Below are 27148 nucleotides of genomic sequence, written 5' to 3'. Positions count from 1 at the left end.
TTCACAATCAGTAGGTACATCCTTACCATATGATCCAGCCTTTCCTTTGGAAAACATTGACCCAATGGAAGTGAAAGCATAGGTTCATAAAAAGATGTGTACTTAAAGTATCAAGAGGTCTGTTGATAAAACCGTGTCTTGCATTGAAGGTTTTTTGGTTTAAATTTCATATTGACATTGGCAATATACCTTACATATTTCATATTCAGGAATTATTTTATAAATTACATAAATTCAGTAAAGATAAATTTCATCATAATAATCAGTGCTTAAATCATTTAAATGGCAAGACTAAATGTACGTTGTAAGTTCACACATCCTTCAATGGTTCAATGCAGATTGTTTGTCGTGAGTTAGGAATTTTGAGAACATGTGTTAATATGCCTATAGGATCATCAATTTCGATTTATTTTTTTAATTCTTGCAATGCTTACTATTATATATAGTTGTATCTCTGTAGGTTTGAATGGAAAAGTGCTGAACACAAGTATAAAATTGATGACTAGATTTTGGAACAGTTTACACGTATAGAAGAAAAATTTGTTCACTCAATATCAGAACTATGGAAAGTTAGATATAAGCCAATGTATAGCAATAATTAAGCATATGAGATATAGAATTTCCTCAACCTAAAAGGAGGAACCTGGAGGCCCAGATAAATATGCCCTCCACTCAATTTCTCCCACACAAAGAAGAATTAGAGCAACAGTTGGATAGCTGCATTTGGAGATGAACGTCTGATGGTGGCCACTGGAACTCAGCAAGGAAAAGACTGGAAACCTGTGAGAGATGAAAGCAGGGTGGTAGCTTAGAAAGCAAATTGGCATTGGCAGTCCCAGCTTCCTGGTTGGGGACACTTCTCAGTGCAAGGAAAACGGTTTCAGAGAAGACATATTACAGAGGATACTGGCAAACCTGGCCATGAGATTCATAACGGCCAAGGCTTACATTATATACATATATGTAACTATATATATAATGTATATATGTTTCAACAAGTTAGATTGGAAGAACCATTCTTTGATTTCTTAATTTTATGCCAGAATATTCAGTATATCAACTCATAATGTTTAGTGTATTTTCTCATCAATGAATGCTCAATGGAAAACAAGATAGATGAAATTACTTACAATGTAAATGGAACATAGACTATAACTGCAAAAATTTTATATGCAAATTATGCAAAAAAGAATATTTAAGAAGAAATAAATTCCTTAGAGAAATAAAATTAAAGAAAGAAGTATGTAAGTGAAACAATTATAGTGTTTCAGATACATAAGGAATAATTTTTGGTCTAAGTGAAATATTATTCTTCCACCTCAGTGGATAAATGCATAAGCAATTAGAAATAATTCAAATCTAATTGGTTGCCTTGTACTTTTATTTGCTAAATATGGCAACACTAATTGTACATAGATGTTTGCATTGGCTTTATTTTTAATAGCAGTATCTGTAAACAACCCAACATCCATTGTATGAGTCTATGCAGGCTGCCAAAACAAAACACCACACACAGTTTGGCTTAAGCAACAGGAATTTATTTCTCACAATTCTGGAGGCTGGAGAGTCTAGATCAAGATGCTGGTCAATTTGGATCCTGTCTTCCTGGCTTTCAGCAGCCTATCTTTTCCCTGTGTAACCACAGGGTCTTTTTTTTTTTTTTTTTTTTTTTTTTAAGTGCTATTGAGTATCAGGGAGCAAGGGCAGTACTCTGTTTTCTTATTTTGCAAAAACAGTTGCCTCACTCTGATATTCTCATTTAACCCTAATTACAGCCTTAAAGCTTCCATCTCTATATACAGTCAAAATGGGGTTTAGGATTCTAGTATCTGAGTTTGTCAAAGGACATGATAATTCAGCCCATGGCATCCATTAGCAAATTAAGAGACACAGGAACTGTGGCTTTTCCTTATCAAGCAAAGCTATTCAGAAATTAGAACAAACAAACAAAAAAGCCAAAGGATAAAAGTGGTGACAGGAGTGACTCTCTAAACAGGTATGCTGATAAAATAAATTTAGAAAAAAATGAATACTACATTTTTTCACTTAAATCAAAGCCAAGAAAGGCAGCTAATCCATGATACAAGGAAATTAGTGGCTGCCTAAAAGGAAGAAGAGTAATGTTGGAATTGCAGAAGGCAAGAATTACGAAAGGGCATGAGGATCATTTTGGGAGATGTGGATATGTTCATTATCTTTATTGAGAACTTAATTGGTGGTGAACATTTATTATAATACAACAATAACATTATTTTTTAAAATATTTTATTTATTTATTTGAGAGGTAGATTTCTAGACAGAGAGAAAGGTCTTCTATCCACTGGTTCACTCTCCAAATGGCCACAATGGCCAGAGCTGGGCTCATCCGAAGCCAGGAGCCAGGGGCTTCTTCTGGATCTCCCACATATACGCAGGGGCCCAAGCACTTTGGCCACCTTCTTTTACTGCTTTCCAGATCATAGGTGAAAGCTGGATGGGAAGAGGAACAGCCAGGACGTGAACCTGCACCCCTATAGGATGCTAGAACTGCAGGTGAAGGCTTAGTCCACTTAAGCCACAGTGCAGAACCCCATCAATAACATAACTTTGAAATTTTTGTGAGAGTCATTATCAATTCCTGAGGACCACTATTAATGTTCTTGTCTGAAGCTGGCAGATTTGATCTGACCTCAAATTGGGAAATGTTGACCTTTCAGTGAGGTCAGAGATTCCAGCCTGCAGGAGCATCATTCCTTGTTCTCTGGAGTGCTCACTGGGCTTTCCTAATATTAAACTATACCTTCCCTAGGAGACAGCCCTGCTCCTTCATGTGTTCTCATTATTGTAAAACATGTGGTTCTTTCCTACCGGCACATTTTCTTCAGGGACAATTGAATTTGGAGTAGTTGATGTGAAGAATTTTCAAAACAAACAAATTGTTTATTTGAGAGATACTTTAAACCAAAAAAAGAAAAGAAAATTGAACAAAGGGACCAGGAGACATCAAAATGCAAGTGGAGCTCAAACTGCCACACTAAAGATTATACAGCTGACACTAAAAAAAATTGGGGAAAATTAAGATTGTTTCATTTGTTAATATGTTCAAGTAAGTTACCCTTCTGTTTTTATTTTTTTCCATTCCCTTTTTCTCCCCTTTCTCCTTTTCAAGCTAGAGTTTCTACCCTCTATTTTCCTAATAATGCAGCCTCTTCACAGAGAAGATATTTGTTACTTTCTAGGTGGAAATCCTTAAGCCCATTGTTAATGAACCAGGGTTTAAAAATATTAGCATTTAAGAATTTATATTTGTCCTGGTTCAGGTCCTCTAAACTTCATTGGTCTCTACTCATCAGGATATCTTTGCATTGGGCACAAAGTATTTAGGCTGAGAAAAGCTGATTTTCATAATCCTGAAGAAAATAAAAATTACCGAATCTTTAGAAAAAAATTCAAAAACCAAAATTAAGAAAATTTAAGCAATTTTTAAAATTAAAATACACACATAATGGGTATATCATATATGCATGTAGAAGATATAGATGTGATTTATAATATATTTATTATGCACGAAAACACCCATCAACAAGATAACAGAGCATATTGATAAAAAAAAATGCAGCTAGACTTCAAAATGTTTTCACTTTATCTCTCAGTTACTTATAAACTTTGTTATCATGGTCACAAAATTTCAGCAACTCGTTATTAATATTCCTCTTCTCTAAAAAATTTAAACTAATTGCCGCTCCCCCTCTTCGTGGAGGAACGACACTAAACCCTGCCTAGGCTTCATATCCGAGTCACGGCCCCATTATGTCGCTCCCCCTCTTCGTGGAGGAGCAACACAGAACCCTGCGCTGTTCTTTCATCTGCTCGGCCCTCCCCGGGTTTGCTGCTGGTTCTTCCCGGGTTGGCTACTATCCCTTCCACCTCCGTGGAAGGGCGGTTCCCCCTGGCCACATTCCCCACTTCCGCAGGGGAGCGGCACTCCGCCGGCCGGCTCTTCTCGGGGGCTGCACAGGTGTTCCCTTAGATGTTCCCCTTAGATGTTCCTGGTGCATGCCGTCTCTCTCCTCCTTTATAGTCCTCCTCTGCCAATCCCAACTCGGCTGCCCACACGCCGAGTACGCTGCTCTCCTCCAATCAGGAGCAAGTCCTACAGTTTATTGGTTGAACTGGAGGCAGCTGTGTAAAAGCTGTTTTCTTCTCTCCCAGCGCCATATTGTGGGAGAGCAGATGCATAGAATAAGTCTTAATTCCAGTAACTTAGTCTAGTCCGAATTGCTCCCCACATTAATAGTTTGTACTACCATAGTTTCCCAAACTGTTTATCAAACTAAATATCAAAACACATTCTGAAGTTTTCAGTAAAAATGTATACAATACTATAAAGTATAGGATGATATTATCACTTTAAATGCACTAGTAAACAAATAACACTTAAAAAACTTTCATTTAACTACTAGTTTTTGACATAACCCTTATTAAAAATAAATAACACATATATTCTAGTTTCAATTTTTACTGTATTTACAAGAGGAGAACTTATCCTTTAATTTCACTTCAAATCCAGATTGTTAAAATAATCAATTCATTGTTTTCTTAAATGTAATTCTCACTTATGAATATCTTATTTTATATTCATATACATTAAAACTTTAAAATTCAGTCTGACACCAGGGCTGCTTCCATTAATTCTTTCTGTGTCTACATAGATACATACTTCTCAGACATTTTTTTTTTATGCCCTTCCGAATTCTTCTCTCCTTTCCTTTTCCAATCCTCAGTGATTTCTTCAGGGCTTGCTCAGGTCGTCTCCCAGCATCTAATCTTAGGAGTCACCTCAAGAACTAGGAGTTTGTATGAACCCCTTTGTCTGAATTCCTTTCAATCACAGGATGTCTTACGCTTTTCAGTTCCTTTCTTCTTTCCGAGTATTCACTCCTGACCTCTCCCATTGAGCTGCAGTCTACCGTGAGCTCTTCATTCTCCGTGTTCTATTAACCTTAGAATCACTCTTTCTATCTTAATTGGTCTTCGCTTATTTTCTCCAGCTCTTTGTGGACAAAGACACCAGCTTATATTCTGGTCACCAGTACAGTACCTCAGCATAGTGTGAAATAGAGTAGTTCTCGCAAATACTAGGTGGCTATTGCTCGTTTAACTTATAATTCTCCATATATACATAATAGTTACTTAAAACTGCTTATTGATAAGGAGTACCCATCAACAGATACATATTTTGTATGAGATAGATGAAAATCTGAAAATCTACTAAAAATTAAATAGGAATATAGAGAATGTTACTCCTACCATAAAGAAATGAGCTCTTTCCAGCTAGTATATTAACAAATGAAATACTATTCTATAAGAATACTGAACGTCCAATAGTGGAACAGAGATAGAGGGCCACCAAATTGGCTGGAAAACACTCCTTTCTATGAAAATATATATAACATATACTAAATTATTTACAAAACATTATTTAAATTTTGTTTTAGATTATTATTCTCTATTACTTTGATTATCAAAGTCAATCTGGATTCTTGTCACATCACATACAAATTTGTATATTTAGAATACTCTTCAGAATGTTACAATCAGGATCAATTGAAAAAACTATTTATTTATTTGAAAGGCACAGGAATTCAGAGAAAGAGTAAGAGAGAGAGACAGAGACAGAGAGATATCTCCTATCCTTTGATTCATTAGTGGTCATAAAAGCTCAGTCTAGGCCGGCTGGAAGCAAGAGCCAAGAAGCCCGTCTGGGTCTCCGATGTGACTGGCAGGGACCCAAGAACTTGGGCCATCTGCTGATGTCCTCTCAGGTACATAACAGGATGTTGGATCAGAAGTCAAGTAGCCAAGACTGAAACCGGCATTGTGCTATGTGATGCTAGCATTGCAAGCACAGGCTTAAGCTGCTGTGCCACAATGATGGCCACCAATCAGGTTTAATTTTATGCACTGTTATATGACATTCTACTTTATTTTCCATTGAAATAGACAACTATTGGTACATGCTTGGGAAAGGAATATTTAAAAAACAAAGTCCAGAATTGAGCTTGAATATTTATAGTTAATAGTAAAAGTTTTAAAGGCTTGAATATATAATATAAAATAAATGTGAGCTTTATAAGTATTCTATTAATATGTAAGAATATTAATCAGGATGAAATGAACAAATACATTTCAGTCTATCTTCATCTGTAAGTGTTTAAATGAATAATGATCATTTATTCAATCATCAGTCCTTGCCAAATTCTTAGCACTATATTAATTATGTTCTACAATTATAGCAATCTTACAGACAGTACCTCTGCATTCCACATCAGAGTGCCTGAGTTAGAGTTTCAGCTCTGACCCATTCTAACTTCCTGCTAATGAGCACCTGGCAAGCAGCAAGTGCTGACAAAATTGCTTGGATCCCTGCCACCCAAATAGGAGACCTGGATTGAGATTCATATTTCAGTTCCTTGCTTAGGCCTGGCCCCACCATAGCCGTTTCAGGCATTTTGGAATTAAGCAAGAATAGACAAACTCTCTCTTTCTGACTATTCATCTACATCTTTCTGGCTTTCAAATCAATGAAAAACAACAGCAACAACAACAAAATTGTAGTCACAGAAAGTTTAAGTAACTTGATTACTCTAACCTGGCTAATAAATGGCAGGTACAATTCTTGAACAAAATCAGTAAAAGTTTAGAAATTTATTTGCTACTCTATATCATCTATTATTCATAGCAAATGTTTATCCTTTTTTTACTCACACAAGTTTCTTGGCTGTCTTATGAAAAAACATTATATGCTCACACGTATTCACATCAAGCTTTTAGATAAATCCTAGTGTCACCCTATTGTACAGATGAAGAAGTTGAGGCACAGAAACTAATTATATTAGTAAACCATCGGATGGAAGATTCTCTCTTTCTCTCTCTCTCCCATAATTAGCTTACTTATAGTTGCTTAAATTTTTAGAATTTTATTTATTTATTTGAAAGGGGAAATGGAGGAGACAGAGAGAGAGAGAGAGACAAGAGAAAGAAAGAGAAAGCAATCACTCCCCAAATGCCTGCAACAGGCACGCTGATCCAGACCAAACCAGGCGTCTGGAACTTCATTCAGGTCTTTCACACTTGGGTGTCAGTGACCCAGTGACTCAAGCCATCACTTTTGCCACTTGGGGTGCACATTAGCAAGGAACTGAATAGGAAGCAGAGTATGCACTTTAACCAGATTATCAGATAATGGATGAAGGAGTCCCAAGAGTTGGCTTAATTGCTGCTTCACAATGCCTACCCGCAATACTTGAATTTTAGTGTTAATCAATTATTTCACTTCTTTTAGTATAACTCAAAATAATAATACTGGGGCCAGCACTGTGGCATAGTGGGTAAAACCACTGCCTGCAGTACCAGCATCCCATTTGGGTGCTGTTCAAGACCTGGCTGCTCCACTTCTGATCCAGCTCTCTGCTATGGCCTGGGAAAGCAGTAGAAGACGGCCCAAGTCTTTGGGCCCCTGCACCCATGTGGAGACCTGGAAGAGGCTCCTGGCTTCTGGCTTCAGATCGGCCCATCTCCAACCATTGAGGCTATTTGGGGAGTAAACGATTGGATGGAAGATTCTCTCTCTCTCTCTCTGTCTCTCTCTCTCCACCTCTCCTCTCCCCCGTAACTCTGCCTTGCAAATAAATAAATAAATCTTTAAAAAATAGTTTTTAAAGATGAAGATGATTAAGAAATGTTAATTAACCTTGTCTTTAAAAGAGGTGTTTTCTTATAATTTGCATATCAGACATTTCTTATTTGACTAAGGAAAATAAAAACAAATTCTGTTTGGGAGAACCAAGAAATTTCAATGACAATTTTGGATGTTAACTTGTCTTGACTCTTACCTCAATAAACAGTTTTGTGATGTCCCAGGGTAAGTCACTTACAAAGTATTCTGAAAATGCTATAGATTCTAGCTTGTACTGTGTTACTGACTTACCTAGTCAGATTTCATGAGATAGTATTTTATTGCTTTACTATATAATGTAAAAAAAAGGAAAGAAGGGGGAAAATATAGTTAAAGAAAAAGAAAGAAATCCAAGGCTTCTCCTTGAGGTCAAATGTTAGCTATAAGTACTGTGTTCAAATGATAATACACGTTAACATGAACCTGTTAGTTAAAAAGATTTGGTGATCTGGTGTTTCTTTTAATTTTTCTTTTCTTTTCTTTTTTTTTTTTTTTTTGGCAGGCAGAGTGGACAGTGAGAGAGAGAGAGAGACAGAGAGAAAGGTCTTCCTTTTGCCCTTGGTTCACCCTCCAATGGCCGCCACGGCCGGCGCACCGCGCTGATCCGATGGCAGGAGCCAGGTACTTCTCCTGGTCTCCCATGGGGTGCAGGGCCCAAGGACTTGGGCCATCCTCCACTGTACTCCCTGGCCACAGCAGAGAGCTGGCCTAGAAGAGGGGCAACCGGGACAGAATCCAGTGCCCCGACTGGGACTAGAACCCGGTGTGCCGGCGCCGCTAGGTGGAGGATTAGCCTAGTGAGCCGCGGCGCTGGCCGTTTCTTTATTCTTGGCAACAGCAACACAGTGGAGGCATTTTAGAACAGTGAATTTAGAATAAAACTCTGAACCACAGTGCATAATTTTAATTCTCAGTTGTTTTGTTGGTAATTACATGAACTTGGATAACTTTTTTGACTTCCCATTGCATTTGTTTTCACACCAAACATGAGAATAATTACAGCACTTTTTATAAGGTTAATTAAAATATGCAAAATAAAATATCTATTTGTCTCTGACTTATAGTGATCACAATATAAGCATTTGCTATGAATTATTCATATTTTAAAGGTTTTTATTTGGTTATGTGAAGCAGTATTTTGTCCAATTTTTTTAAATTTCAACCATCTGAATAATTTCCTTTTAAATATAAATTTCTTGGTACAGACAATTGATGGTAACTTTCTGAACTACAATAATTTAATAAACTCAAAAGAACCCACTTTGATATACTTTGGTAATCTATATCCCTCAAGAACCAAAATGATATTAATATGTTTTATTTTGTTTAAATATTCACACAATGGCTACTGTAATTTAAAAACCTAAAATAAAAAAATATACAAAATAACAACATAGTTTATTGTCATTTCATTTAGAAATATCCATGTTCTACCCAATTTTATACACATGTAACTCACAAATATTTAAATTTTCTAATATACCATGACAATTGAATATATAGAAAAGATTTTTATTGTATATATTAAATCCATTAATGTAGCATGACCATTATCTTAAACTCTGGATAATATTTTAAAATATGATTTAAATTTGTTTGATAGGGACAAATATTGAAAGCATTTTTAAAATTAATGAATATAATCAATCTTTGTTTTACCCAAGTTGTCTAACTTTTCTTTACTTCCAAATGTATTCAGCAGAGCACTGCAATATCAGCCCAGCAGATGTCCTAATTAAGATCATGTTTGCTTTGCATATTTTATAATGTAAATATTTACTTTGTTTTATAGAGGTACGGCCCCTCCTACATTTGTGCCTGAGAATACATGAATCAGGAAGTCCTCAACAGAATGACAACAAATTTAATCAACTAATTTCTTTATGTTTCATAAGAATATAAGCGGTTGAAAAATTTCTCACCACGTCACTATATTGACTTTATAACTGTTATGCATACAATAAACACACACACACATAAACATGCACATCAGATCAGGATAAAAGGATTTGAAATTGGAGAGGGAGATTTCTCATTCTCAAATGATGGTAAATGTTTGGCAGTTAACTGAAAGAAAGACCAGTAAATTTCTTGTATCTTAACCAATTACATATGGTCTCTAAAATAATCACATTTCATTAGATAATATAATTGTTTATATCTTGTGAACAAATATAGCTAGTGAGAAAGAATTCCAAAATACAAGAAAACATTTTGGAAGAATTTGCAATTTTGTAAATAAAATCTATTTTCAAGAACTACAGAAAAAATTAGTCCTCATACAACATGAAACGAAATCGAGAATCATGCAATTCATTCATATAAATGTTCATTCATTCCTTTGTTCATTCACCATGCTCCAACTCTCCTTTTTCCAACATTAGGCTCTGAAGTTAGCAAAAGGGATTCCAGCTTTGCCACTTATAATCTTGTCAACTTAAGCTTGCTATTTAGATTATTATGGCTTCATAATGTTGTGAATCTTAAATAGAGTAATAAACACAATAATTAGCATGATCTGTGGTACACAGCAGTTGTCCAATATTGTTTGTCATCTTTACTGTCATTCCATGTATTTGCTGGCCAATAGACGATGTGAATGAAGACCTTGATCACAAACAGATGAAAATATTCGGAGATAAAAGGAAAATACATAAAGACTGACAATATAATTTAGAAGAAGAAAAGGCGGGTGTCAGGGAAATATATAATTGTTTTGTAACTTAACAACTTACAGATAGTAGAATATTTGTAGTATAAAATTTTCTTGACTTTTACTGAATGGATTTTTTTACATAAACTATTTTTATCCACTTGCTCACAGGAAAAGCTAAACATAACTTTACAGATCTTATGCGGTACTCTATCTCTATTGTTCACCAAAATATAATCTCATCAATCACTTTAGTCAACTCCATTGGAATGGGCACATTGAAAAACTCTAAGTAAAATTGTAAAAACATATAGTCTGAATGTATCAATTAATAGGAATAAACAATTTCAGTGTTGGTCTACTTTGACTTGTGATCATTACTAACATAAAACCAAAAGCTTTTCAGTGACATGTAAATACTAACTAGCAATAGGAAAAAAAATGCAAGTTTGCCAATCATTTCAAAGTTCTTAATAATTAGCATTAAAGGTATTTTAGGGAGTGTAAATGTATACATTTAGATTCTTAAATTCAGATTTCTTGGACTCAAATCTAAGGTGCACAACTGACTAGTAATAAAACATTAACCATTTGAATCACTATTTGGCTCTGGACTCACATCTCTATAATAGTCAAAATTATTAGCTCCTTAGATTTATCATGAATGTTAAGATAAAACACAAAAAACATTTTGGAATGCCACAGGCATATGAATCTTAGTCAAGGAATTTTAATTATTATTACAAGCAACATTACTATTATTATTGATTAAATACAGCCATTAGCTACAATGAATAATTCACCTAATATCTTAGTTAAGAAATATGATATTATCACAAAATCCTGGGTTGATAGAGATTTTTCACTCAGAAAAAAGTTATTAATTATTATATTATAATTTATTATATAAATAATATCCAATTTTAAGGAAATACACTGCTATGAATTTTTTTGCATGCCTCTTCTTGAGTGGGAATCTGTTCTATCTTGACATCAGCCTAAAAAGGTAGGAAAGCAGACTCTTTTCATGTGGGTCATCCTAAACTATTTCAATTAAGCATGAAGCTTCTTTGTCATTCTATAAAAATCCACATCCTTTTATCTAGCCAAACTAACTTCCAACATTTTATATTTCATTCCTAACTGTTAAGTTTCAAACCTTACATGGATAAAATTTTCACACACAGACATAGACACATACACATACAAACACAGGAGCTTTTTTATTTGGCTGACTTTTCTAAATATGGACATAATTATAATTTTTGTGATTTCTAAATTAATCCAGAGAAATTTTTACCAACAGGAGCAATTAACAAATTTTGATGACAACAGACTACATCTTACATGTCCAAGTTGTAACTGAGATACATAATGTGAATATAGCTGGAAAATGTTTTTATAATCACAACAGTCAAGAGATAGAGTTAAACTTTACGTGAATGGCATCCTGCCAAGAAATGTCAATGTTCCAGTTTTGTTGAGAAATACCAATCATAATGCTGCCATTCAGCAGGTGAGTATCATGACCTGTCTCATTTGTAAACTCCTTTCATCATGTTTTCATATTTATTATAGAATAAAAGTCAATAGTATAATGAGTAGAACTGAATATGGCATTTATTTAAATGTTTCTGTGCTTCTGAAAAATAAGAGGTAGAACAAAGTTTGTTTTTCCTTCCTAATGAATATCTGCCATTGTGGCAGATGATCTTAATTAATGTATAGTGTCCCAATTAAACTTACTTTAAAAAAAAACGTTTAAAACATTTGGCAGAATTATAATTTACAGTAATCAAATTTCTAATCATAGAACAAATTCAGTGTTTTATTATATACTGTTATACAATCTGTTCTATTACAGTCAATGCAATGGTATAGAGCACACTTCAACAGCCTGAGTTTATCTGCTTCAATGCAAAATTTCACACATGACAGATTGCAAATTATTATTGTGCAGCTCAATCACATAATCAACTACCATTATCGCCTAGAAACCATCACAGTGAATAGATTTTCACAGGGCCATATTTTAAATGGACTTCAGAAGGCAAAATAAAGCAAAGCAAAACCTTAATTGAAGCATTTCTATCTTTTTTAAGATTCATTTTATTTATTTCAAAGGGAAGTGACAGAGTGAGAATGAGACAGAGAAAGAGATCTTTATCAGTCTGTTCGCTTTCCAAAAAACCGCAACAGCCAGGGTTGGGCCAGGTGGAATCCAGGAGTCAGGGACTCCATCTGGGTCTCCCACATGGGTAGCAGCAGTGCAAGTGGTTGAGCTGGTACTCACTGCTTTCCCAGGTACGAAAGCACAGAGCTGGGATAGAAGTGGAGCAGCCAGCACTAGAACCAGTGCTCTGATACAGAATGCAGGAATTTCGAGCAGAAGCTTAACTTACTGCACCAAAATGCTAGCATCAATTGAAGCATCTTAAGATACTAGAAGGAATCAAACTATTTCTAATGCTGCAGTGACTTATTTCAGAAAACCATGACTTTCTAGCAGTCTATATTTTGAACATTCGAATTCCAAATTAATAACAATATTAAAAATTCATGGATAAATACCTCTCCTAAATGGGAGTCTGAATGAGATTGATTGCCATCCATTTATAAAATTCTAAGTTTTTAAAATACAAATTTGAATTTAAATCCAAATATGTTACTCTTCATGTCTCAATAAAGGATTTTAATTACATGGATCAAATATTTGCTCTTGAAAAGTAATACAAGCAGCAAGTGTTCTCTGGGAAAACAAACATACTTGTTTTGCTTTTTGTTTTTCTATCATCTTATTTTCAAACCAGGTATAGAAAAACACTGACAGATTAACAGCACAGTGATTTTTTTTTTTTTTTAAGTTTGTGGAAAGACTCATGGGAAAAGTTGGTTCAATTTTCTTCATTTCATTTTTCGGTGATACCTACTGCCCCCTGCTGATTCATCACAGAAAAGAACCATTGTTTTCTTATGGAAATTCACACAAATGCCTCAGAGCCTTTTGAGAAGTGATAGGAGATACCTTCGTTTAAACTCACAACTATACACATCTTTCTGCTACCATTACTATGTATGGGAAATATTATTTCCATATCTAAGCTTTGAAACACCTCTCTTTGACTTGCTTTTTGTGTGTTCTCAACTGATTTTCTAATATCCTCTCTTTGACTTGATGGACCAGCTTATGTTTTAAATCCAAAGCAAGTGAAAACATAATTAGAGAGGACCACTTGAAGTCTGAAGAGCTTAATGTCTTAGGGCAATTGAGGAAGATTTATTCAGTACGTCAAAAATATGTTTTTACTGTAAGATGATGTTTTATGGTATTTCATCCTTGACAGCATCTTGGATAATATCACTCCTTGTCAAACAAACGTTATAAATATATATTGCAGACACACACACACACACAAACACATATGAATGGCACATTTTCATGTGACTCAGAACATGATGATATGCATTTATTAACAGTCATCAAAATTTTTCTGCTTTAAAATTACAAAATGTTGAAGAAAATCATTTCTATTTGATCATTTATGTCATTTTCTGGTAATTTAAGCATATTGTGAAAAATTTACCCGGGATTTCTGTAATTTCTATGAAAATGGACATTTAGGGCTTGTAATGTTGATCACTTTATAAAATGGAACTTATTTAAACTACATGAAAGTGTTGCTACTAAAATGAAAATATTATCCAAATTCAGGGCACAAGAATTAATTATAGTGGAGAGACTGTTCTCAGGAATTACTGCTGACAGTTTCAGTAACTAGGGTGCAAGAGGAATCCATTCAATGACACTTAGCTAAGGCTGCCAAGCACTCAGTCACAAATTTTAAGTTGAGGAAATAATTACTTATTCTCTCTTCCTTCTGGATGCTAACTTTAAGAACTGTGTTTCGACCGGCGCCGCGGATCAATAGGCTAATCCTCCACCTTGCGGCGCCAGCACACTGGGTTCTATTCCCGGTCGGGGCGCCGGATTCTGTCCCGGTTGCCCCTGTTCCAGGCCAGCTCTCTGCTATGGCCCGGGAGTGCAGTCTTTGGGCCCTGCACCCACATGGGAGACCAGGATAAGCACCTGGCTCTTGCCGCGGCGGCCATTGGAGGGTGAACCAACGGCAAAGGAAGACCTTTCTCTCTGTCTCTCTCTCTCTCTCACTGTCCACTCTGCCTATAAAAAAAAAAAAATAAAAAAAAAAAAACTGTGTTTCACTAAGTGAAAATAACACTTATTACTGATGGTGATCTTTGAGATTACCTGGACTTGTAATGTTTTTAGATATTTTCTCTGGAAAATCTATGAGAATTTATTGTTAAAAACACTAAAAGAACAAGGCCAGCATCGTGGCAAAGTGGGTAAAGCCACCATCTGTGACATTAGCATCCAATATGGGCACTGGTTCAAATTCTGGTTGCTCCACTTCTGATCCAGCTCCTTGCTTATGGCCTGGGAAAGTAGCGGAAGTTGGCCTAAGTGCTTGGGTGCCTGCACCCATGGAGGAGATCCAGAAGAAGATGCTGGCCCTGGCTTCAGCCTGGGCCAGCCCTGAGCATTACAGCAATTTGGAGAGTGAATCAGGAAAACGAAGACCTTTCTGTCTCTCCCCCTCTCTCTGTAACTCTGACTTTCAAATGAATAAAATAAACTTAAAAAAATTAAAAGGAAACCAGTTATGAGCTAAAAAAGGATAATTATGTATTAATATTTATTAAATTTTAAGTGAAAATATTGCCTTCATTTTTCTTGTATTTATCATTGATGATTTAAATGATGCATATGAATGCATATTTTATGAACATCTATTTTAATCGTTAAGATTATCTAAATATTAATAAGTAAATACTCAAAAATACATAAAATCATTTTTCTTCAAATAATGTAATTAATATTTAATTATTATATCCAGGTAAAGAATTATTAAGGATTTTAAGTAAATTCAAAACAAAGAAGTTTCGGGGCCAGTGCTGTGGCACAGTGGGTTAAAGCCCTGTCCTGAAGCTCCAACATCCCATATTGGTGCCAGTTCTAGTCCCGGCTGCTCCTCTTCCCATCCAGCTCTCTGCTATGGCCTGGGAAAGCAGTAGAAGATGGCCCAAGTCCTGGGCCCCTGCATGTAAGCTTCTGGCTCCTGGCTTCAGATTGGCACAGCTCCAACTGTTGTGGCCATCTGGGGAGTGAAACAGCGGATGGAACACCTCACTCTCTCTCTACCTCTCTCTGTAACTCTTTCAAATAAATAAAATAAATCTTAAAAATAGAATTATAGAAGTTTCTACTTTAATACTATTATGATATTTAAGTATCAAGTTGTTTTTGTTTGGGCAAGATAGTTATGTCCATAAACAAAAAATGACTCTCCAACACAGGTATGCATTTTATACCTATCAATGATACAGCACTCAATGGTTTCATGCAATTAAAAGGAGATGTAGAACTGAACATTGCATACTCATGCCTAAAACATTTTGTCTGAAATTAAAAATTGTCCTTGAATTATCTATTCAGTAGAGAACAGGGAGGACTAGTGAAAGAAAAAAATCTACAAAGCTCTGGTGCTCACCCCAGAAACTGCTGTGTAATTTATTTTCTTATTTTCAGTGTTGCCTATTAAGTTTATTCTCCTTAACAACTGATGAAAATATTAAGAAGTGTACCCACATACGTGCATGTATGTGCATGTATACTGACCATTTCTAGGAAAAACTGACTAATTTATATATTTTTTTCCTAGGCTTTGGATATTAAATTTATTTTATCTTTCATGGATTGTGTATGAGCTTACTCATCTGAATTTAATGCCTAAACAAAATATTGATGGCAAAACTGTGATCATGGGGCCTGCACTGTACCGTAATGGTTTGAGTCCTGGCTGCTCCACTTCCCATTCAGCTCTCTACTACTGTGCCTGGGAAAGCAGTGGAAGATGGCCCATGTACTTTGGCCCCTGTACCCCTGTGGGAGACACAGAAGGAGCTCCTGGCTCCTGGCTTTGGTCTGACCCAGCCCTGGCCATTGCAATGATGTAGGGAGTGAACCAGCAGATGGAAGATCACTGTCTGTATGTGTCTCTCTCTGTGTGTAACTCTGCCTTTTTAAAAAAAAATAAATTAAAAAAAAGTTTAAAAACCCAAAATGTAAAAATACTCATAGAACTGAAAATTTACATGTGGCATTTGACAATACTGAAGAATTTTGGAGTGGGAACAAAGGTGCCTTGCTGAAATACATTTGTTCATCACAATTAATGCATTTATTTAGTAAAATATAATTAGAGAAATACATTCTTTGCAATGATTTAGAAATTAGGAATACTGCATTCTAATAGTGCCATAGTTTTAATAAATCATATACACTTGCTAAATTATACTTTCTAGGGCCCACTTGTGTGGACAGTCACACCTGAGGGTGCCACAGGGCAGACCCATGGTGTGGCACTAGTGAGCTAACATGGCTAGTTGTAATTGAGAGTCCAGGCTCATAACCTACCACAAACCTGAGACCTCACTTTGTTCAACTCCCTCCTGCATATGTCCAGTGAGGATGCTGGCAGTGGAAGAAGGCCCCTGGCCAGCATGGCTACTCTCTGCCTGTTCATAAGTTCCAGTCACAGAGCTACAAAACCAAGAGAGATGATGCTCTTAAACTGGAGTTCCCCATAACCAAGTTCAAAATTCAGGCCTCCATCACTTTGTCTTCAGCACAAATGAAGGAAAGGCAAGCCCGGAAAAGGGTTTACCCTCGCCCAGACACCAGTTAGCATCACAAGGAAAAAGCCATATGCATGTAACCTCAGGAATACCAGCATCAGCTGCCGCTTGGAAAACACATGCACACACCATGTGCCGAACACTGCACCAGGCTCTGGATGTGGAGAGCTGCTGATGGGTGGCCCCGGTGGTGCCTGCTGTGTGCAACCTTAATTCAAAACACAGGTGTTTCCACCCACGAAGTCTCACAAACCAGGCAGTCTTAAAGGTTAGAGTGTACAGGCCTGCAGGTGCTTTCTGATCCCAGTAACATCAGCCATCAAGCAGTCCTCTCAGAACCCGAGAATGCAGAGAAAGTCCCGCTGGATCCACCTACACCACAGCAGCAGACCAAAACCAGAAAAAAACAGACAGTACGTGGGAGCAGGCGTTTAGCCTGGCGGCAGACCCCATGCACTGAATGCATCAGCCTGGGTTTGATTCCTGGCTCCACCTTCATGCTGAGGTAGACCATGGGAAGCAGCAGTGACTGGGCTCCAGCCACCACAGATGTGACAGAGCTGCTGGCTGCTGGCCTGACCCAGCTTAGCTGTTGTGGGTTTCTGGGAAGCAAATCAGTGGTTGGGAACCATCTGTCTGTGTCTAACTCTTAAGTAAATGAAAACAAGTGCAAATTTTAAAAGAAGAACTTGTGTACCAAATTGGTAACTAAGCACACAGAGAAATTAGCTATTTCTTAAATATTAAAAAATTTAAAAAATTACACTTTAGGACCTGCAGTTTTCTTATTTGTGGAAAACCTAAGCCTTTAAAGTTACTTCTAGTTATCTATTTTATTGATGAACATTAACAATCTTTCCCGAATGGTCCACTATCATCTTCATTCCCCTAATTTGGAGTAACCTGAACAAACACACATATTGCTCAGAACAACTGCATGAGAATGGCACAGTGACCCCCATTTCACCAGTGAGAAAGATGAAGTTCAGAAAGGATAATAGACTGGGTGAAGTTCACACAGATGGCTAAAGGCTGAACTAGGTTTCTATTCTTAACAACAGAAAACAAGTCAGTGTGAAAGTGGCTTTCTCTGAGAGGCCTTTGAGGAGAAAGACATTTTTCTAGTACAGAAAAAACATGGATGAATCATTACTATTACAATTTTCATATCATTTTGTAATTATTTTCTATGTAGATTTGATTGATAGATTATTCCTGCATTCACAGGAGTTCCCTGGTAATACAATGAGAACTGACTCTAGTGATCCTGGAGGCTGAGAAGTCTTCAGCGGCTGTCTGCAAACTGGAGATTCAGGAAAGGTGATGGTGGTAGCATTCAGTCTAATTCTCATGGCCTTAACTTGGGGACTTAGGGTCAGAGGCAGAGAAGGAGCCGGCAGCAAAGAATATTCCAGAGCCTGAAGGTCCTAAAACCAGGGATTGCAATGTTTAAAGACAGGAGAGAGTAAGTTAGATTATCTATTTTTTTTCTTACTACTAGGACTTAAAATATTGGACGATGACCATTTTTACTCATCTATTAATTGAAATGCTAAACTTTTCCAAAAATCCCATCACAGAGACATCAGAAATAACATTTTAACCAGCTATCTTGGAATCCCTAAGCCCAATCAAGTTGACATATCAAATCAACAATCAGATAGTTAGATAAACTTGCCTCACTTCACACACAAATAAAGTTTGTAGATAAGCTTGAGTAAATAAAGTTCAGGAAATTAGTCATAGGTTTACATTAAAAATGAAATAGAACTTAATTTGTACAATAACTCAAAAATATACTAGTAAATTTGGTGAAGTCAGATAAAATGTTCTTGGATTATTTGATGTTACATTTATGGAGTTGATCAAAATAGACTGGGGTTGAAATAGATTCATTGTGGTTTTCAGATTCTGAAATAAGGATAGAACATCTCTTCTGCATATATGTGCTTGGCTGTCTCATCCCATAGAATTTCTCATTATTTAAATTATTTCTGTCATTAAATGGATTTTCACTTAACAGTAGAATCTCATTAAACTTAATTGCAAGTAACCTGAAATTTTACCTTTTAAAATAGACTTTTCTCTTTACCCCTGACTAATCTTCTCTAAATTTCCACTTCATTTGCAGCTCTCTGTTTGGTCACTGAGGATCTCCAAAATGAAGTCCAGTCCATTATATGCCTCATTATCAACATTACCATAGAGCCATCATTGTCATTTACTTCAATGACCTTTCATGTCTTCCATGCAGTCGCATTCACAAGAACCCTGGCAATGCTGCAGCCAGATGATCTGGACCATTTTCAAAGCACAGACTGATTTTTTTCTGATAGAGAATAAATCCCAGAACCAGAAAGAATAGCAGTGAACTTGTAATGTTGATTCGTTCTTGCTCCTTTTTAATCATTAGTGCTAGAAAATGTAATAAAGTGCCAGTAGTTCTTATAGCATCTTGCTGGATTGACATTGTTTGTTTTGTTTTACTGTATAGAAATGCTAAGTGTTAAGAGTGTCCCTAGTTTTTTACCTCAAAATTACCCAGCTCTGCATTCTCATTCTAAGTTTCCACACAAATTTCATTGTGTATTTTTCAGTTTTAATAATTTCAAAATGAATAAAATAATAATTGAAATTACCTTTTTACAAACATCATTTAAAGAAAACAATTTGCAATATCTAACTAACAGAAATTAAAATACTTTGGGCCCGGTGCTGTGGCATAGCTGGTGAAGCCGCTGCCTGCAGTGCCCACATCCAATATGGGCACCAGTTCGAATCCCAGCTGTTCCACTTCTGATACAGCTCCCAGCTAATGTGCCTGAGAAAGCAACAAAAAGAGGGTCCAAGTGTTTGGGTCCCTGCCATCCACGTGGGAGACCTGGAGGAAGCGCCTGGCTCCTCTTGGGGTGCATACCAGTGGAAGGAAGATATCTCCGTATCTCCCTCTCTCTCTGTGTAGCAGCCTTTCAAATAAAATAAATTAGTCCTTAAAAAAAGAAATTAAAATACTGACTTTGACAGAAAGGTTTTTTGCTTTTGCTTTATTACTTATGCAAACATATTCCTAATCTGACAGAAATACAAGGGAAAAAAGTAGGGTTATAAAACTGCATGATAAATGCTACCAAATACTATTACCATCTAACTTGTCAAAAATGATTAAAATGTAAATTATCACCATCATTTTTTGAATTATCTGATTTTCATGATTCTACTATTTGTAAAAGCCTGCATGTTAATTAAGTGCCCGATTTTTTTGTTTGTTTGTTTGTTTGGACAGGCAGAGTGGGTAGTGAGAGAGACAGAGAGAAAGGTCTTCCTTTTGCCGTTGGTTCACCCTCCAATGGCCGCCACGGCTGGCGTACTGTGGCTGGCGCACTGCGCTGATCCGAAGGCAGGAGCCAGGTGCTTCTCCTCGTCTCCCATGGGGTGCAGGGCCCAAGCACTTGGGCCATCCTCCACTGCCTTCCCGGGCCACAGCAGAGAGCTGGCCTGGAAGAGGGGCAACCGGGACAGAATCCAGTGCCCCGACCAGGACTAGAACCCGGTGTGCCGGTGCCACTAGGTGGAGGATTAGCCTATTGAGCCGCGGCGCCGGCCTTAAGTGCCCAATTTGTTAGAATTCAATCTTGGTGGTGTTGATTGCAATAATAAACTTACGATCTTTAGAAAATAAGAGAAATTTCTTCCATTATTTTTGTCAAACTTGAGAAAAATATAATCCAACATCTTTCTAAAATATATTCCTAATTATTTACTCACTGGAAATTTTACACCTGTATATGATAGGAAAAAGGGAAATCCCAAAATATTGCATAGTCTAAACTACATTTTGAATCTTATGGAAACATTGAAATTGTTCAAAATAGCTTTAATATTTTAGTACTAGATTATACATGCTGTCCAAAATATGTACTATATACACAGATCAAGAGGCACTCAAGAACCTGATTAAATTAGGCAGGCTTCTCAGACACCATGAGCTGTTGACCTACTCTCCTACAACATATACTTTAGAAAACTTTCATTGTAAGTTCCCTTTTTGTCCCTTTCAAGTGTAAATATTCTAAAGCCAGGAATGTTCTTCTGAAGGACCTAGGAGCCATCCTTTTGAAATGTAATCCTTCACAATGACAATGACAGGGTTTCTATCTTCTAGTATCTATGGGAAGGCAGGAGCCTAACTTTGATAAGCACCAATTAGCAAACACTGATAGCTTTGTCATATTGACCAGCCCTCCTCCATTGCCTTCGGATCCTTTTCCACTACTGTCGCTCCCCGTCTTCGTGGAGGAACAACACTAGACCCTGCGTTGTTCTTTAGTCTGCTCGGCCCTCCCTGGGTTTGCTGCTGGTTCTTCCCGGGTTGGCTACCGACCCTTCCACCTCCGTGGAAGGGCGGTTCCCCCTGCCACTTTCCCCACTTCCGCGGGGGAGCAGCACACCGCCGGCCAGCTCTCTCGGGGCTGCTCAGGTGTTCCTTCAGATAGATGTTCCTGGTGCATGTTGTCTCTCTCCTCCTTTATAGCCCTCTTCCACCAATCCCAACTCTGCTACCCACATGCCGAGTACGCTGCTCTCCTCCAATCAGGAGCAAGTCCTGCTGTTTATTGGTTGAACTGGAGGCAGCTGTGTAGAAGCTGTTACTCCCTTCTCAGCGCCATATTGTGGGAGAGCAGATGCATAGAATAAGTCTTAATTCCAGTAACAGTCTAGTCCAAGTTGCTCCCCACACACTACCTCACCCAAGAGCTCAGAACTCCTGTCTTTTGTTTCAGTGGAATTAACTTCAATTTTTCTAACTCATTGCAGTTTCTCTTATGTAGAGTTTCTCCACATCTATTTTGATAGTCTTCAGTAGTATCCTTCACTGTCCTTAACAAGTATATGATGCAATTTCTCTTTATCTCTGGAGGAAATTAAAAAAAATGCAGCATTTCCTAAAACGTATTTCCTCAAGTTTTTACATGCACTTCAAACAGCAACATTTTGATTAAAAATCTCAGGAGCCAAAGCTCAAGCATTTCTGATTAAATCAGAGCCCCAAATGTGTGCATATCTCTCTTCACAGCTTTCCTCTGTTGTCTCTTATGTATTTGGTAAACCACATAAGGCTTTACCAGGAAATAATTTTTGTATTAAAATCATATACAAAATGCTCACTATACTCCTACAATATTTCTTTTTAAAAAAGATTCTGTTTATTTCAGAGTTGCTAGAGGAGCAGAACACGTTTCTTATGTGTTTTACACTTTACATTTTGACTTCACAACAGGGAACAGCTTATTAGTGGGTGGCGGAACTGGGATCCAGACGTGACTGAGGCGATATGTATAAACTCAAGTTAACTTTAGCTCTTTTTCAGGCTGAAATACATTGGGCAAAATGACTTGGAAGACATAGGCATCATAAAGCAAACGAAGAAGCACTTGAAAAAAGAAAGCAATAAATGCTGCTGGTATACCTGGACGCTATTTTCATCTCTGTACTTAACACACTGTTAGATAACATGGTTTGATTTTCAGTTTCCCTTATAATTATTATTATTATCCCTGCCACATCCTGATAAGCATAAATAACAATGTTTCTGCCTTCACCAAATATTGCATATAAATAGTATTTCCAGTAAGTGTTTTGGAATCAAATACCCAAACAAATAAAATGACACCTATGAGATTTTTGTTTTATCATGGGTTAAATTCATACAATAGCAAATCATCAAATAAACTGGTTAAATATAAAGATAAGGATATTTTACCTTCCTAATGCATCTTCCCCAAATTTCCTTTTGAAAATTTTTACTAAAATGTTGTACAACATGTATAACATGCTATACAACAAATACAAAAACATGTAAGTTATGCTGCCAGACTTGATATAAGATAAAGAATACAAAAATAAATAAATAAATAAATACAAAGAATAATCTAAATGTTCTGTAGATGCAAAAAAAAAATGCAAGTCCAGAATAGAAGGAAAACATTCAAAAGAGCAAACTAATGCAAGCTGGAGATATTTCATCAGGGACTAACGGTAGCTGGGAAACTTGGCAAGTGCTTCTTAGTGTCAGTACTTAGAAACCAAGGACTGGATTACATTCATTATATAATATGATATTATTAATGCTTTTTTAAAAAAATACAACCACCAAAAAGCAAAAACATTGATCTCACAATGTAGTACTGTTTTCAGATAACTGAGATTTCCAAACTGCACTAAAAGAAAGGACAGATTTGTATTTAAAGACATTTCAATGGGACAAACATGCAAACACTTGCAAAGATTTTCACTTGTGTACAATAAAAGCCAATTTTAATTGCTTTGTTATTGACTTGCAATATAATCTCAAACATTCTGAGGCCATCTTCCTTGGAGTTTTGCTCTTCACTTGACAATTCAACAAAGGGAAAATTGCGTGTGATTAAGGGGTGAGATCGACATGCTTTTTATAGCTGTCAAGTGGTAGGAAATGTAGTTCAGAAAGTATATATAGAGAGAAAGAAAGAAAGCATTGTGCTTGGTGAGTTATGTTAAATCCCTTCCTTTAATTCTTGTATCCTAATGACTTTCTCATAGTGTAGGTTTAAGAATAAGGTTTCCCTAACTGTAGCTGCTTTTATTTCTCTCAAGGCTTAAATGAAAATATCTCACACCTTTGTCAGCTTTAACTTTTTCTAATTATAACTTCTGATATTCTATTCAAGTTACTCCTACTTGTCTGACTATATGATATAAACGGAAGCTTTGATTTTTTTGGTTGTGCAATATTATAGTGAAGTAGATTTATATGGAATCATCATAGAAGCAGATGAACAGCTAACAGAAAATATGATGGTTTATGAAATACATCATGTGAAACCACTGACTTTCCTTCTAATAAATCTAAGAGGGGTGTATGGAGAATATTTGCACAGGCTTGATGTATGTTCAGAGAGAGGATAGCAGAAGGGATAAGTACACCTTAGGAACGAACATGCAACATCATGGAGATGGGAGAGACCATGGTATCAGACAAAATGCACTTTGGTAAGTTTAGAGTAAAGAGTAAAAAACAGTAATTTTTTCTAAATTTCCATATATGAGAGAGAAAATGAATATTTGTCTTCCATTATGAATGTGACCTCTGGATGGAGGAGAGAGAAGTAAGTGAGAAATAGGTGGCAAAACAGAGTCAGAGAGAAGTAACGCATTCTAGTGTCCACAGAACCAGTGGGATGACTTAGTTCAAAATAATGAACTATATATTAAATAAAAACATGGAAGAAAGGGGGGAGATGTTTATCCTACTGGTTAAGATTCCCATTAAGATGCCCACATCCCACATTGGAGTACCTAGGTTTGGTGCCTGGTTCTGGCTCCTGACCCCAGCTCACTGCTATTGCAGACTCTGGAATGCAAGGGTAACACCTCAAGTGATTGGTAACCACCACCCATGCCTAGACCTGGGTTGAATTGCTGACTCTCAGACTTGCCTCTCCAAGCCTTGGCCATTTCAGAAATTATGAGGCATGAGGCATGAACAACAGGATATGAGTTTCTCTCTCTCTCTCTCTCCTTTTCAAATAAATAAAAAAGGACTGGAAGAGAAAGCCAGCAGGTTACAAACACAATGAAAAAGATGAGATTAAAAAGTCTAGTTCCTAACTCTACCATTTGGAGCAAGTCAGCTTGAGCATGTCCCAAATTGTACATCTCTTCCCTCTCTTATTCCTACTCTTATGTTTAACAGGGATCACATTTCAGTTAAATTTCAACACTTAAGAATAACTGCGTATTAATTACAGAATCAGGGGACTCCAATTTAATCCCATCAAGGTGGCATGTACCAATGCCATCTCACCAGTCCAAGTGATCAATTTCAGTTCACAATTGATCATAATGAAAGGACTAAGAGTCAAAGGGAGCACATAAACAAGTCTAGTACCTGCTAATACTAACTGCTAGAATAAATAAAGGGGAGAGTGATCCAACATGGGAAGCGAGATACTCAGCAGACTCATAGAATGGTGGATGTCCTAAACAGCACTCTGGCCTCAGAATCAGCCCTAAAGGCATTCCAATCTGGCTGAAAAGCCCATGAGAGTATTTCAGGCATGGAAAGCCAAGACACTCTGGCAAAAAAAAAAAAAAAAAAAAAAAAAAAAAAAAAAAAAAAAAAAAACCTAAATGAAAGATCTCTGTGAGTGAGATCCCAGTGGAAAGAACAGGTCTTCAAAGAAGGAGGTACCTTTCTCTGAAGGGAGGAGAGAACCTCCACTTTGACTATGACCTTGTCTAAACAAGATAAGAGTCGGAGAACTCAAAAGGCTTCCATAGCCTTGGAAACTCATGACTGGTGCATAGGGAGATTACTGATGCCATAAACAGGAGTGTCAATTTGTAAAGTCAACAACAGGAGTCACTGTGCACTTACTCCTCATGTAGGATCTCTGTCCTTAATGTGCTGTACATTGAGACTTAATGCTATAATGAGTACTCAAACAGTATATTTCGCTTTGTGTTTCTATGGGGGTGCAAACTGTTGAAATCTTTACTTAATGTATACTAAACTGATCTTCTGTAAAAAAAAAAAAAAAAAGAAGAAATTATCAATTCCCAACTTGACTCTCACTGGGATTAAACATGACAATAGGTCTGATCTGATTTCATCATCATTTAAAAAATCATCTATTATTTTTCACTTTGTTTGTGTAGGAGCAAACTGTTGAAATCTTTACTTAATATATGCTAAACTGATCTTCTGTATATAAAGAGAGTCGAAAATGAATCCTCATGTGAATGGAAGGGGAGAGGGAGTGGGAAAGGGGAGGGATGAGGGTGGGAGAGATGATATGGGGGGGAAGCCATTGTAATCCATAAGCCGTACTTTGGAAATTTATATTCATTAAATAAAAGTTAAAAAAAAAGAAAACAAAACAAAACAAAAAAAGTCTAGTTCCTGATTTGATGAATTTACACTGTATATGTGTTGAAATATTTCACTGAACTCCATAAAATGTAGAAGTATTATATGTTAATAAAATAATTTAAGAGGTAAAATAATTTTAAATACTTAAAAAGCAATAGATACTAATTGCATGTTATGGCAAAAAAGGGCCATATTGACTAAATAAAACTAAAATGCTATAGGGCTTGAATATGGACCTAAATAAAGGAAATAGTAGTGAAGAAAGTCTGGAAGATTAATGGATCCAGGAATTTGCAATCTGGAGTGAAGATAACCACCAAGGTATTCTTGGCAATTAGTGGGAAGCAGGATAGATAATCTCTTAAGAAGGCAATGATTTAAGAATATAATGATAATATATTAGATAATATAATAGATAATCTCTTAAGAAGGCAATGATATAGAATATAATGATAAATTTAATTATCTTTGGTAGGCTGATAACAGAAAAACAGGCACACAGGATCACTGTCAGGTTCTCATCCTGGATGGATGATAATTACACTTACTGAGTTAGCAAATATTAGAAGAAGAATAGATCTGATGGTACGTTAGAGTTAGGTTCTATTTGAGCTACAAGAATGAGACATTTTGGAGACTTTTAACTGAAAATTCTGAATCTTGAAAGCTTTATAGACCTAAGTTACCCTTAATGTTGCTGGATTTATCAATATGTTAGTTAAAAGAATCCATGTTGATACAATAGGCTAAGAAAAACTAAAATAAGGTAACAGAAATTATTGATACAATAATAACCATGAGAAAGTAACATTACAAAGAAGACAATTCTTTTTAGATAAAACAAACTTGTGGGAATTTTGAAATTTTCTGTCAGCAAGTGTAAAAAAATGGAGGCTGTCCAAGTATTAAATACAGGAAAGACTCATATATAGAAATAATATGATATTTTATACACTCACTTTTTAGCAATATCCTATTTGTCAGAAAGCAGGACTAATACTATTTTCTTGGCAATGTATTATCTGTGTCCACTTTAAGCATCTAATTATTTAAAAATTTGTATTTATTTATTTTACTTACTTTAAAGGCAGAGAGAGAGAGAGAGAGAGAATGACATACAGACATATATTTCTTATCTGCTGATAAACTC

Source organism: Oryctolagus cuniculus, chromosome 10 (assembly GCF_964237555.1).
Source record: "Oryctolagus cuniculus chromosome 10, mOryCun1.1, whole genome shotgun sequence".
In the NCBI taxonomy this organism is placed as follows: Eukaryota; Metazoa; Chordata; class Mammalia; order Lagomorpha; family Leporidae; genus Oryctolagus; species Oryctolagus cuniculus.
The sequence above is the reverse complement of the archived record's forward strand: the minus strand, read 5'-3'. Positions refer to the sequence as shown.